The following is a 14,664-nucleotide window of genomic DNA, read 5'->3' as shown; positions in this document are numbered from 1 at the left end:
AGAAGCGTGTGCGTGCACACACACACACACAAAGCAGCAGGAGCCCATCCATATTTATCCAATGGCCTTTTCTTAGAATTTAAGAGAAATATGAATTGTTTCGGAGAACTAGAATTCTTTTATGTTCATATCAATAGCAAACCCTTGGTTTCTTATATTGATGCTAATTAAACTGATATTGACTCTTTTTTCATCTCTCAAATAAAAATAATCACAAACAGAATTTTCCCAAGTATTATACATTAAAAAGAACTGAGTGTGGTCTTGAAAGGTGTTTTAGAGCTGATGGAATTAAGAAAGAACCATGACAATTGATCAAAAAGTGTGTCTACATTAGACCTGGGGTCCTTATTTGGGCCTATATTAATTCTTTTACTCAATAGCTTTTCGGAAAAGGTCTAAAAGAGTCTCCTCAGAGAGCTGCCGTTCATCAGGGGGTTTAATACAAGGATGCACATAATTGGAACTCATGTTAGAAAATGCTTCAGGCTAGGAAGTCAGTACGGCAGCAGTCAGCGAGGCAATTAGGATTTGAACTTTGGAGTCAAACCAGGGCTTGCCTACTGGTTTTGACCTAAGTGTCCTTGGGAAATTTATCTTATTCCCTGAACCTCATTTTCTTTATTTGTGAAATGAAGCTAAGGGAACAGTTGTATGTTAAAAACTGAGACAACCTGCAAAAGTACTTAGGACATTGCTCAGAGTCAGGGACAGTGCTCACTAGCTACTGTTTTTGTTTTCCAGTACAAAAAAGGAAAAGATCTTACATGATATGTTTGTATATAGGGGATGGTGACCATTGCTGGTACCCAGGAAGAGGTGGAGCTTTGGAACCTAGAACATTGTGTTTCTACTTCCTGTAGGACAAAGTTTGCAGGAAATTCCAAATGGTTCTACTTCCATCTGGAGATCTGAGCATCCTCAGTACAGACTGTGGTGTGAGTTACTTCTACATTGGGGATCAAGCTTTCAACACATGAATCTATGTATGTGTGTGTGTGTGTGTGTGTGTGTGTGTGTGTGTGTGTGTGTGTGTGTGTGATTGAACGCAGGGCATTTCACTCTCACTTGGCTTTTTTGCTCAAGGCTGGTGCTCTACCACTTGAGCCACCGCTCCACTTTGGCTTTTTGCTGGTTAACCGTAGATAAGACTCTCACAGACTTTTCTGCCCAGGCTAGCTTCAAACTGCAATCATTGGATCTTAGCTTCCTGAGTGGCTAAGATTAGAAGCACCAGCCACCAGGACTCAGCATAACACATGAATCTCAGGATTCGTTTAGGGACGTCTAACCGTCCCTAACTGCTTTGTTCTGGAACCTTCTGTGTACATTTTTTTAAATCTACAATCTTCTGTGTGTAGAAGGTCTCTACTCCCCAAGAACTCATTGTCTGGTGGCAATGTAGGCGGGGTCCTCTCTGGGCAAGTAACTGCCTGCCTCCAAGGGAGAAGTGGACCATAATACTGCCCTCTAGTGCCTTGCTACCCAGAATTGCCCAAGGCTGCCGCTTGGAGCATATGGAAAATTAAAAGCACTTAAAAAAAATAATTGGCTCTTTACAGTCAACTCTGCAGACATCTGTGGGTTTGCAAGCTGGAAAGGCAGAGACTGGCTCTTAATTAACTTGTCGCCCAGTATTTGAGGTTTTCTGTCCTCACAGCCGCAGGGGAGGCCCTCACCTCTTGTCACTGGAGTACCTTAGCGGAGATTTATGGCGAGAGTTTGGGGGTACTTGGTCATCAGTCAGGAAGAGTCAGAGACAGCAAAGGGATTTGGGGCCTAGGGATTCCCCATTAAACAGATATAGAGAGTCAGCTCCCTCCTCTTCCTGCAGACCGAGGTGGAAAGAATGCCTCTTCTTAAAGCTTTTGGAAGGCCAAGATATTGGCTCTGATGACCCTGGAATAGACCCATGTGTGGGACAGGTGCCTCTCCTTTGTATCAAAGGGGACAATGACCCAATCAGATGCCAGAGCAGCTGAGATTTGACAAATGGGCTATTTTAAAAGGGGGCCCATGAGCCTCCTTTTTGCTTCCTCCTCCTCCCCCTCCTCCTCCTCCCCTTCTTCCTTCTCCTCCTCTTCATCCTCTTCCTCTTCTCTCCCCTCTTTCTTCCCTCCCTCCCTGGGAAGCTAGTGGATAAGACCCTATACAACATAAAGCGACCCTTCCTGTTGGGATTCTGGGTTGGGGGCTTATACCAACCTGCCAATAGCTAAGGGAAGTTCCTCAGTTCCTGACTACTTTACAAATACTTCAAAGTCTACACTGATCATTCTGTGTTTTAAGTTGAGTGAAAGGGGAAAAAAATACCTGGGGTTTGGGTGTGAACATTTTTATTAGATAAGGAGTCCTTAGAAGAACATAAGGAAATGACAAACACTCTGGTAAGTAAGGAGCCACATGTAGTGGCTCATGCCTATGATCCCAGCTACACAGGAGTCCTGGGTAGGAGGATTGCAGTATTAGGCCAACTCCGGCAAAAATAAAATGTGAGACCCAATCTGAAAAAATAAGTAAAGCAGAAAAAGCCGTGGGTGTAGCTCAAGTTATAGAGTACCTGTGGAGGAAGCATAAGGTCCTGAGTTCAAACCCCAGTATAACCCAATCAATCAATCAAGAATCATATGGGAAAATGCTCAATTTTACAAGCAATTAAAAACAAAGAATACCATTCTTATGGACCAAAGTGTGTCCCTTCTCACCAAAAATAAGGGGAAAAAATGGTCAGTTGTGCCATGCCAATCCTTCCTCCACAGGCCCCTGAGTGTGACCTTATTTAGAAATAGGGTCAGAGTATGAGTTGAGGTCATTCTCAGGTAAGATGAGCTCCAAATACACTATGACGTATCCTGACAAGATGATGACTTCCTATACTCCAGGGAAAGGTATTAACAAAGCTGGTGGTCAAGGAACCAATCACCAGAGACTCGCTAGGAGAGGCTGCTATTAGATCACTGAACTGCAGCCAGCCCCCTCACTCACCACAGATACATGAAAACCTAGGAGACATCAGATGGGCAGAGGCCAGCAGAACTTTCCCAGTGACCAGCGAGATGGGCACTCAACTAAAGACACTGTGTTGTAGGGTTGGGTGTTAGGGAGCAGAAATGGACACATTTCTGGTTCACCTGGGTGATTGCTTCCCCCCTACCCCTTCCCAGAAACATCCCAGGCTTATAGAGCTCCTGGCTTTCAGGTTGGAATGTTTTCCAAGTCTGCTAGACATTGCCAGGCAGCTCTGGCTGTGCCAATTGTCACTCCCACCAGCCCTGTAAGCCCGTTCTTCTGGCAGGCCGATCTTGCCAGTACTTGGTAATGTGGGATATGTTGCTTTTTGCCATTCTGGTATGTGTGAAATGTTATCTGGTTGTTGGTTTAGCTTGCAAGTCACTGATGACAAGTGGGTCTGGGTACCATCTCTGAAGTGTATTGGTTGAATGCACTTTGGCAGAAGTATCCACCTTGGTCAGGTCTGTGTTTCTCTCCCTTCTTGATCTGGCTGACTGCCATGACTCCTGTAGGATGCCTATTGGGCTTCACTTCGCCAAAGCCCTCCCGGGCAACATGGCCTGCCTTCTCCTCTCATGCTCAGTGAAGGCCTCCACTCCTTCAGGAAGCTTTTCCAACTTCCAACCACCTATACTGTGTCAGGTTCCTCTTCTATTTTTTGCTCTATAGGTGTCCCTGTCACAGTATCCACACTGTCAAACTGTCCCTCCAGAGCAGGGTGTCAAGAGAGTGCTTGTCTGGATGAATGAGCCTGAAGCTCTGCCTCTGTGCTTAACTACCCAGCCTCAGTTTCCTTATCTGTTAAATGAATATGATACAAGCCAGATGCCAGTGGCTCACACCTGTCATCCTAGCTACTCAGGAGGCTGAGATCTGAGAATCATGGTTAGAAGCCAGCCCAGGCAGGGAAGTCCAGGAGACTCTTATCTCCAACTAGTAACCAAAATGCCTGAAGTGGAGCTTTGGTCAAGTGATAGAATGTTAGCCCTGAGCAAAAAAGCTCAAAGACAGGGACTATGCTCTGATTTTGAGCCTCAGGATTGGAAGTGTTTACCCAAGTGTTGAATGAAGGATTGTGTATTTCTTATATATAACAAATTCCCTATAAACTGAAGTAAGTATTACTTACAAGAAGAAGGTCTGGATTTTGGGGGGTCATGGAAGGATGAATTTAGAGAAATCTCACATTGATACACATACATTAGAAACTATTCCCAGAGGCTCTGCAGCCATGGGGCCCCATTAAAAATGTGTAATTTAAATAGATTTAAAATGCTAAATTATTACTATTATTATTATTATTATTATTATTATTATGTCAGTTGTAGAGCATGAACTCAGGGCCTAGGCACTGTCCATGAGCTCCATTGCTCAAGGTTCGTGCTCTACCACTTTGAGCCAAAGCTCCACTACTGGTTTTTAAGTGGTTAATTGGCAATAAGAGGCTCATGGGGACTTTCTGCCCAGGCTGGCTTCAAACTGCAATCCTCAGATTTCAGCCTCCTGAGTAGCTAGGATTACAGGCGTGAGCCACTGGCACCTGGTTCAATTATTTTTTAGTTATTAATAAGCCCCCAATAAACCTAATACATATCTAATAAGAAGGCACTGCTGAATGAGTTCATTTTGAAAGTGGGTCAGCTGTCCTTGAAATTCCTCAACCCATGACCATCTGAGGCTATGATCGGGCCTTCCTAGCTCATCACTTACAAGAAAAGAATATGCACCATCAGAGGAAGGACCTTGGCTTTTTCTGACAAGCAAAAACAATCTCTCAAGGACTTGTCCAGGTGACCAGCAAATTCTCCCAGAGTGGCTCTGCGCCTGGGCCATCCTTTCCAACCTCCACAGAGTGCAAAAAATAATAATAATAATCCTCATTTCTTCTACCTCTGAAATCAGAACAATGTGATTATGAAGTGTAACTGAATTCTCTCTCCTGCTACAGTGCTTTTTAATTAGGCATTGCAAAGCCCTGGAGATCCCACTGCTCCCTGATAATGGTATGTTCCAGAAATTACTATTGTCAGATTAAAGAAAGGTTATTCAAATGATCCTTAGGTATATTTCAACATGGGGGCTACTGTTGCATTATTGTTATTTACAGGGTGAAGAAGACATGTGTGTCCTTCTGGGAAGTTGGTAATGAGAGAGGAAGTTCTCATAGAATAGTTAGGATGGGAGAGGCTAAGAAGCCATGCCTAGCATTGGGATGTATGGCTTTTCACCAGAAGTAATTAATGTTTGCTGGGAGTCTGTGGCTCATGTTGGTAATCCTATATACTCAGGAGGCAGAGATCTGAGAATTGTGGTTTGAAACAAGCCAGGGCAGGGAAGTCCATAAGACTCTTATCTCCAACTAATCACCAGTAAAACCAGAAATGAAGCTGTGGCATAAGTAGTAAAGTGCTAGCCTTTAGCAAAAAGAGCTCAGGGACCTCACACAGGCCCTGAGCTCAAACCCTACAACTAAAAGAAAAAGAAATAATGTTGGTTGAGCATACATTCAGCTGAATTCATATGTTGAAGTCTAAACCCAGTTTGCTGAGCACGTGCAAGCCTAGCTACTCAGGACACTGAAGTCTGAGGGTCATGGCTCAAAGCCAGCCTGAGTAAGAAAGTTGATGAAACTCTTATCTCCAATTCAACAGCAAAAAGCTGGAAGTGGAGCCATAGCTCAAATGGTATAGCAACAGTCTTGAACAACAACAGCAAAAAGCTACAGGACAATGTCTAGTTCAAGCCCCAGAACTTGCACAAAAAAAAAAATGATACAAAACACCTCCAATTCCTCAAAATATAACTGTATTTGAAGATAATATTTTTTTTGTCAATCATAGGGCTTGAACTAAGGGCCTAGGCACTGACCCTGAGCTCTTTTGCTCAAGGCTAGCACACTACCATTGTAAGCCACAGTGCCACTTCTGGTTTTTGAGTGGTTAATTGGAGATAGAGTCTCAAGGGGACTTTTCTGCCTGGCTGATTTCCAATGGCAATCCTCAGATCTCAGCCTCCTGAGTAGTTAGGATTACAGGCCTGAGCCACAGGCATCCAGTGAAGAGGAGATTTTTTTGGGGGGGGGGATCCGGTTCTGGGGCCTGAACTCTGGGCCTGGGCGCAGTCCCTCAGCTCTTCAGCTCAAGGCCAGCGCTCTACCACTTGAGTCGCAGCGCCACTTCTGGCTTTTTTTCTTTTTGCTTATGTGGTGCTGAGGAATCGAACCCAGGGCCTCAGGCATGCAAGGCAAGCACTCTACCACTGAGCCACCTTCCCAGCCCAAGAGGAGATTCTTAAAGAGATAATTGAGCTGCAAAAAAAATCAAACACCTGAGGATGAGCCTTAATCCAATCTGATGTATAAGAAAAGGTGATTTGTACAGAGAAACAGACAGGTGAAAGTCCACAAGAAGCCCAAGGGAGAAAAAAAAGCCACCTACAAGCCAAGGAGAGAGGGCTCAGAAGAACCCAGCCTGCCAACACCTCGACCACAGAACTCTGACCTCCAGAGCCAATCATGAAAAAAGTAGATAACCATTACTTCAACTATTCAGTCTGTAGGAGTTGTTTATGGTGGCCTAGCAAAGCAACTTGTGCCATATATGCCAAAGGAGAGCTTGGCATTCTATAATGGTACTTGATGAATGGCAGAGGACACAGACAAAAGGGATTAGTCACTTGCTGAAGGTCTTAGCAGGTGGTAGGTGGCAGAATTTGTATGTGACCCCAAATCAGTCTGACATTGATGCCTGCCATGTTTCTACCAAGCTGTACCAGGCTGAGATGAGGGAACCAAGCAGCCACCGGCCTGTTTGGATTTTGGAAGTGTCTTCCAACATGATTCCATTCTATGATTCCATGGGCTCTCGGGGTTCAGACATATTTTTAGTGAGCTCTGGTGTCTGTCATACCCTTGAAAGAATGTCACATTCACTGAGGTACTTTATGGAGTCCAAGTGTGTCTATAAATCTTTGAGAGCTGTTAGGGAAGGTGCTTGATGCTCTTCTAGGAAAAATGAGAACCTGCACCTGAAAAATGATTGGTGGCTGTTGTTTTAAGCACACGGTTAACATTGCTCATCCCACTATTCTATGTCTGCCCTGAGTTGGCCCTGTCCAGAATCTCTATAGTCATGCCTCTGGCCATGTCTTTCTCATGGTGTGCCTTCTGACTACAGCGTCCTTCCACCCTGCTCATCCAGTGACCTCTACTCAGTCAAGTGTCAGCTCGCAAATGTTCTCTCTTTCAGGAACCCTCCTGTCCTCATCTGGAAGAGTTAGGGGCTTCTTCCTCTGGACATCTGTAACACTTTGCTGTGTTGTGTGTGACAGATATGCCTTAGAAGCAGGTCAAAGCCTTGATATGCCAATGGAATATGGTAGCGAGTAAGATACTACTGCCTTGGTTGGGTGACTTTTTGTGGCAAAGATGACAAACTGCCATTCCTACAATGACATTTTGCTATGTAAGTTGCCCTCTTAAACTAGAGGAGACTCCATTGCTGGCTTTGATGAAGACAACTAAGCTGTGGGGGCTGCATGGCTAACAATTTTGACTAGTTGGGGCAAAGAACCACCTCCAGCTAACAGCCAGAAGCAAGGTGGGGCCTTTGTCACAGCACCAGAAGATATACACTCTGCCATCAGCATGAGCTTGGAATCCTGCCTTTCCCTGGTGAAGACATTGTATGAGAATGCAGCCTTGCCAATAGCACCTTGCGTCCAACCTGTGTAAATCAGAACAAAGGAACCACATGGACCAGGCCTGGGTTCCTGACTCCTGGAAACAATGATATAATAAATGTGCTGCTTAAGCCATCCAGTGGATAATAATTTGTTAGAGAGCAATAATATTTTTATTTCAGCACATAACAAGAATTATCCTTGCTTTATTTTGTCTGTTTTTTTTTGAAACAGGGTCTTGATATATAGCCCAGGCTGGCCTTGAACTTACATCCTCATGCCTCTGTTTCCTGGATGCTGGGATTATAAGTATGTACCACTATGCTTAACTCTTTATTCTTTATATGGTATTCCCAACTAGATGAGAGCCATGATAACAAGGACTAGAACTCAGCTCTTTCTACCCTACACAAGGGCCAGCACATAGTAGGGACCTGATAAATGTTTGTTGAATGTAAAAACATAAGTGTGATTTTTAAAGTTCCACCTGGCTTTAAAAAGACAACAACCATGATAAGATGTTAGAGCTCCATTTACTGTTACCTTCATAGAAGGTCAAAGAGAATATCAAATTTCCAAGGAATAAAGCCGAGTACAGAGGGCAAGCACTCTTCTGTAACAGCGATAGAGTCTTTCACACAATTTACCAAGTAGTTGGGCCCACTGAGCTCTGTAAATGCAATCACAATGTCTGCTGAGTGCCTTTAAAGAGGCTCAAAGTCAAAGGCAAAAATCACAAAACTGACTGAAAGGCAGCTAGCATCATTAGCTGCTATTTGAAACCCAGAGGCAAAGCGACATTAAGAGCCTGGAACCAGTCAGAGGAAAAGCCATCAGTCAGCTGTGGCGCCAGGGACAGAATTCCAAATCTGCATCAGCTGAGAACCCCTAGGAAGTTCTTCATGCTCTGTCATCCTCTGTTTCTTTCCTTCTCTTCCCCCACCACCTCCACCATCAACACAAAAGTATGATTCCTGGAGTTAGGAAGGATTGCCAGTTTCTATCTTGAAGCCCCTCAATGTACATGGAGAAGACTGAGGCAGTAAAGAGGAGAAGAGACATAGGGGAGGAGAACAGAGAGAGAGAGAGAGAGAGAGAGAGAGAGAGAGAGAGAGAGAGAGAGAGAGAGAGAGAGAGAGAGAGAGAGAGAGAGAGGACTTGGCCAACAGGGAGACTGATGTTCAGAATCCCCTGGAGATTAAAAATTATTTTTAAAAAAACCCAAAGTTTTCTTAAGGAACAGGAGGAAATGAAGCAATCGCACAGACAGTTGGACTTCCCTCATTATTTTAAAAAGAAGTTTGATAGGAACCATCAGGGTAAGCAAAACTAAAGGGGTGTCATTTCTCTGGCCAACCCAGAGCCACCCTGGGTTCAATTTTGCCCTAATCTTTGAGCACTGTACAACAACATGCTTTGCATGCATTATATATGGTAGCTTTTCAACAATCCTGTGTGTGTGTGTGTGTGTGTGTGTGTGTGTGTGTGTGTGTGTGTGTCCCTTTTAAATTCTGTGCTATTTGTTTGTTTTTGGTTATGGGGCTTTAACTCAGGGCCTAGGCACTGTCTCTAAGCTCTTTTGCTCAAGGCCAGCACTCTACCACATTGAGCCATGGCACCACTTCTAGTTTTCTGGTGGTTAATTGGAGATAAGAGTCTGCCTGGGTTGTCTTTGAACCATAATCCCCAGATCTCAGCCTAGGAGATTAGGATTAGCTAGGATTATAGGCATGAGCCACCAGCACCCACTTATGTATTTTTTGTAGGTGAAGAAACTGAGGCTAGAAGAGATAGAAACAAGTGCTCCAACATTATGTAACCAAGTCTGTCTGTGATGCTGAGTATGGTGCTGGGATGAATTAGGGGCTGAGGCTCAGAGAAGGAGATGCTGGGCTGGGCCCCTCCTTTTGTAGCTCCCATCCAGCCACCCCGTGATCACATTTGATACATACACTTAATGTGACACATCCTGACCATCAGTTCCAAGAAAGCAGGCACCATGGTGGTCTTGTTCCTGCTGAATTCCCAGAATTCTATGTGGCATAACAAGGGGCTAGGGACCGTCTTCATGGTGAATGAGAGCATATAGATGGATGCCCCAGTGAACCAAGCTGATGTGTGCATGGTAAGGATGTTTCCCTAATCTGGACCTTGCTAGTGTTGGCGTGGGTATCCCTGTGTGATCAAATTATGATCCTCCTGATTAAAGGAGCTCTTACAGACTTCACAGCTAGGAGATTATAGTACAACATGCCCAGTAAGTTCATTTCCACATCTCCAACTCCTTCCAGCTCACAAACTGCCTGTAATTTATCTTTGCCATCATCATAGCCTCATCTCTACCCCACCAAAAAATTTCCTCATCTGTAAAGTAAGAGTAGTAATATAATATCTATGTCACAGGCTGGTGAGAATGAACAGAAATGAGACCTGAACTTTGCTTTATGCAAGCATTCAATGTACTTTCCAGCAGTGGGAAAGCATCACTGGCTACTGGGGGCAGTGGGCAGGTTGGTAACCTTCGGTGGCTCTTGATTGTATCTGAAACACAAAGGATCCAAGAGGACAGGAGCTAAGGAATTGTAATTACTAAGCACCTCCTATCCTCCTATATGTTCGTCCTTGGGCTGAGCAGCAGAGAGAGAGAGACAGAGACAGAGACAGAGACAGAGACAGAGACAGAGACAGAGACAGAGAGACAGAGAGACAGAGACAGAGACAGAGACAGAGAGACAGAGAGAGAGAGAGAGAGAGAGAGAGAGAGAGAGAGAGAGAGAGAGGAGTTGTGGCCCTTTATGGATGAAATACTCCCAAGTATAAGAGCTTTTAACTGAAATGAACCTTGTAGGAACTCACTGTGTATGCCAGGCCCACTGGTACACTCTGCACACATGAGCACGTAGGATATTTATAATAACTCTTGTGATGGTACAATTGACTCATTTTGATAGGTCAGGGAAATCAGATGTAGACCTTCTCCAGGAGTCTCACCAAGGTCACAAATAGCAGAGAAGAGATTTGAAGGCTAGAGATCAGCTCCATGTCCTAGTGTCCTTCCTACACACACAGTGCACGATTTGCTGTGACCATGAAACAGATTCTTGGCAGATTGTACCGAGACCAAGATAAATACCTGTATTTCTCCTCTTAATCTTTTTCTCACCACTCCTGTATCTCCTACATGTCCATCAATATTGGCTGTGTTATCTACCAGTCATGAGGTGACTGTTGCCTTTTGCTCTGCTGATACCATTCATCCCCATTGACACTGTAGGAAGAGACAGGCCATAGTCCTGGAGCAGAACTAATAACTCCAGTTGTTAATGACCTTCATGTAGGAATCTCTAAGCTGAAAATATCTTGTGATATCCAGTATCATAGCTTTGAGTATCTCTTCCTATGTCTAGTCTAAGAACTCCAGGCCCCCTAATTCCTTCCTATTTCTCTTTCAAATTGTGTGTGTGTGTGTGTGTGTGTGTGTGTGTATGTGTGTGTGTGTGTGTGTGTGTGTGTGTGTGTGTTGGAACTCGAAGCCTTATGGCTGCCAGCAAGTGTTCTACCACTTGAGCCATACACTCAGCTTTTTTATTGTTTCTGTAATATTTCTGCATGGTCCTTTTTGTCCAGGCTGGCCTTGAACTACAATCTGCCCAACTCACAAATGACTGAGATCACAGGCATAACCTATAGCACCCAGCTTTCAATGATATTTTCTTTACTAACACCTTAGTTATTTCTTCTACCACAAATGTCATTTTTATCAACGAGCAATCATTAGTGTGTGACTTGTTTTTAACCTCTGAGATCTCAGTCCAACTCTGTAGAGAAAACATGGTCATTTTCCCCTTCCCCCTCTCCATGAGAAAATGTGGTCTTCTGCTAGGCCCGGCAGGGAGACTAATTCAGTTTAGCATCTTGGAATAAAAAAATTGGGGGCTGGGAAGGTGACTCAGTTGTAGAGTGCTTGTCTTGCATGCATGAGGCCCTGGGTTCTATTCTTTGGCACCACATAAGCAGAAAAAGCCAGAAGTGGCACTGTGGCTCAAGTGGTAGAGCACTAGCCTTGAGCTGAAGAGCTGAGGGACAGCACCCAGGCCCAGAGTTCAACCCCCATGACCAACAACAAAAAAAAATTTTTTGAAGACTGAATAGCATAATGGCTTTGTCAGAGCACTGGCCCAAAGCCCAACTGTCCCTTTTCATTATTCTGCAACCTTCAATATAGTTTCACTCGTATGTTTAAGCATACTCTCTGTTCTAAAAGGAGAGTGATGATGATGGTAATGTTGATGACAACAATGATAGTATATCCCTTATTGGACACTCAGAAGACTGAGTTAAAATGCAAGCGTGTAAGACAATGATTCCCAGTAAACATTAGCTGTATCTTTCTATATGCCCCGTGGGAAATGCATCTCAAATTGAATGAGTGTCACCTTCTAAGGATGCATTCCAGCAGATAAGAGGGATGGAGAGGCGTTTCAAATGGCAATGATATCAAAAAGAGAAAAGAAAAAGGCTTTTTAAAATCACCATTTAAAAAATCCCAGCATAGCCAGGTACCGGTGGCTCACACCTGTTATCCTAGCTACTCAGGAGGCTAAGATCAGAGGATCGTGGTTCAAAGCCAGCCTGGGCAGGGAAGACCATGAGACTCTTATCTTCAATAAACCACTCAGAAAACTGGAAATGGTGCAGTGGCTCAAGTGGTAGAGTGCTAGCCTTGAGCTGAAGAGCTGAAGGATAGCATTCAGGCCCAGAGTTCAAGTCCCATGACCACCACCACCACCACCAAAAAAGCCCAGCACTAGTGACTTATGCCTGTAATCCTAGCTGCTCAAAAGGCTGAGATCTGAGGTCACAGCTCCCCTGTAGGGCACAGAGTTTGGGGACCCATTACACAGATGAGAAGCTACTAGTGGTGGGTTACACACTGGTTAAAAGAGAAGCTCCTAAACCAGAATAAGGGTTTTCGGCCTCATGTCCAGAGTCTAGCTCAATCTGTTGCCTCTTGGTTAAAACAAACATATGAGATTCAAACAATGAACAAGTGTCTAATCACCACCAAGCATAGCTATGTTGTGCTAAGCACAAAGCAACATACAATTCCCCATTCTTCCCTTTCTGCCTATCCAATATGAAGGCCAGCTTGGGCTACATAGCCAGACCACACCCTGTCTCTTAAAACTAAGGAGATGTGGCTCAATAGTAGGGCAGCTGCCTGGCTTCTACCTGGTTTGGTCTTTAGCACTGAAGGAAAACACAGGTAGGAGAATACTCCTCTCTCTCTCTGAAGAGGGCAGTATGCAACCAAGGCCAAGCCACCTACTTAGGATTTCCTTCCAAGTCCTGAAGGCTGGGGGCAGTGCAGTCCTAGGGAGCTTGGGCAGCTTGGGTTTCCAAGAGCTTATGTCTGAATGACAAACACATCTTCAGACATGAAATAGGATTCTTGAGGTTTGAGCACAGTTACAAGTTGCATCTCCTGGGAAGGCACTGAGTGCCAGCTGATACTAAGGTGGTTATGCACCATGCAAGCAAAAGTCCCCAACGATTTCTTTTTCTGTGCTCTTGTACTTGTCTGCCCTCTCAAATTGGCCTCTATGAAATTAAACAATAGCACCGCGTTCCAGATGGTCTCTGATGTTTGCAGAGGAAAGTATTTCTTTTTCTACTAAGACTCAGTACAATGTGGCTCTGCTGCCTTAAAAAGCAAAATACCTTTTGGAAAAGACTTCCTTTACACAGAAATAAAATGTTTGCGAATGGAAGGATTTTAGCTCCTGGGATGCACTTATCAAGGCAATCGCCGTAATTATAATTAGAACACAAACTAACTGAAAGCTAAGCATGAAATACATTTGCAGCAAACCTGAACTGCATACAGCCAAGTCCTGTTTCATGGCATTTCCAGACATTCCATTAATAGGTTTGGGGAATGGAGATTTATTTTTTCCCCTTAAATATATTGGTCTGATTGCATTAGAGGCTAGAGTTAAGAAGAAAGATTAAAGATCTATACTATAAACTTCTAAATGCAGAGCTATGCATTAGGTGTCAAACAGTAGTCTAATTGGTAATTTTAAAAAAATTCTTCCCAGACTAGGGGAAAGTGAAAGGAGTGACATTGTCAAAAAAAAAAAATGTACTCACTATCTGACTTAGGAAATGGTAACCCCTCTATACAGCACCTTAATGATGATAATAAAATTATATTAAAAAATCTTCCCTAGATACTCAGTCTGGAGCCAGGCCCACTGGGTGCCAGTGTCACATGCCTATAATCCTGGCTATTCAGGCTAAGATCTGACAATTGAAGTTCACAGCCAGCCTGGTAGACAAATCCAGGAGACTCTTGCCTGCAATTAACCTGCAAAGAGCCAGAAGTGGAAATATAGTTCAAGTGGTAGAGCACCAACCTTGTGTGGAAAAAGCCAAGCAAGAAAGAGTGCAAAGATGATTTCAATCCTCAGCGATGGCACACACACAAAAAAAGTCCATTGGGTATTAATTTAAACTAAGACTTTGCTAGGGAATTGAAGAACACTGACAATATTTAGGGAAATAGAGCTTTAATTCTTAGCTGCTAGGGAAAATATTAAACCACAAGCTTAATGTAAAAATGCAGAAAAAATGCAGAAAGTCCATTTATAGTGGTTCTTTGTGCAGATGATCCCTGTTTAACAAAACCCTTCTCACCTTCTCCCTTCATCCTGGGCTCTCTCAGCTGTTGCTTGGTGTTTAGCTTCACTTCTTTAATCTTCCTGCCCAGTTAGACTGTGTCCTTCCTTAAGAGCAGACTTTTGTCCCTTTATCCTGAGACTCCAGCACTGAGCACGTGGCCAAAGCACAAACAGGTGCTTGGAAAACATTGACTCTGAAGCGTGACCAAATCTATAAATGAGTTAAGTGAATGAAGGAATGAATGAGTGATCCATTTTCCCTTCCCTCAGGAAGGAGTCAGCCATGGCT

The 14,664-nt window shown here is 43.9% G+C and overlaps 1 long non-coding RNA gene across 1 annotated transcript in view; it reads left to right on the top strand.

Annotated features, from left to right (window-relative positions):
• The window catches only part of LOC138820678 (uncharacterized), a 42,221-nt gene extending 34,375 nt beyond the window's left edge, over positions 1 to 7,846 (top strand). The window contains exon 7 of the long non-coding RNA XR_011369949.1: positions 7,260 to 7,846. This is a non-coding gene — a long non-coding RNA (uncharacterized lncRNA). The remainder of the gene's footprint in view (positions 1 to 7,259) is intronic.
• The last annotated feature ends 6,818 nt before the right edge of the window (positions 7,847 to 14,664 follow it).

Source organism: Dipodomys merriami, unplaced genomic scaffold (genome assembly GCF_024711535.1).
Source record: "Dipodomys merriami isolate MVZ:Mamm:240054 unplaced genomic scaffold, mDipMer1.0.p SCAF_11, whole genome shotgun sequence".
In the NCBI taxonomy this organism is placed as follows: Eukaryota; Metazoa; Chordata; class Mammalia; order Rodentia; family Heteromyidae; genus Dipodomys; species Dipodomys merriami.
The sequence above is the reverse complement of the archived record's forward strand: the minus strand, read 5'-3'. Positions and strand labels throughout refer to the sequence as shown.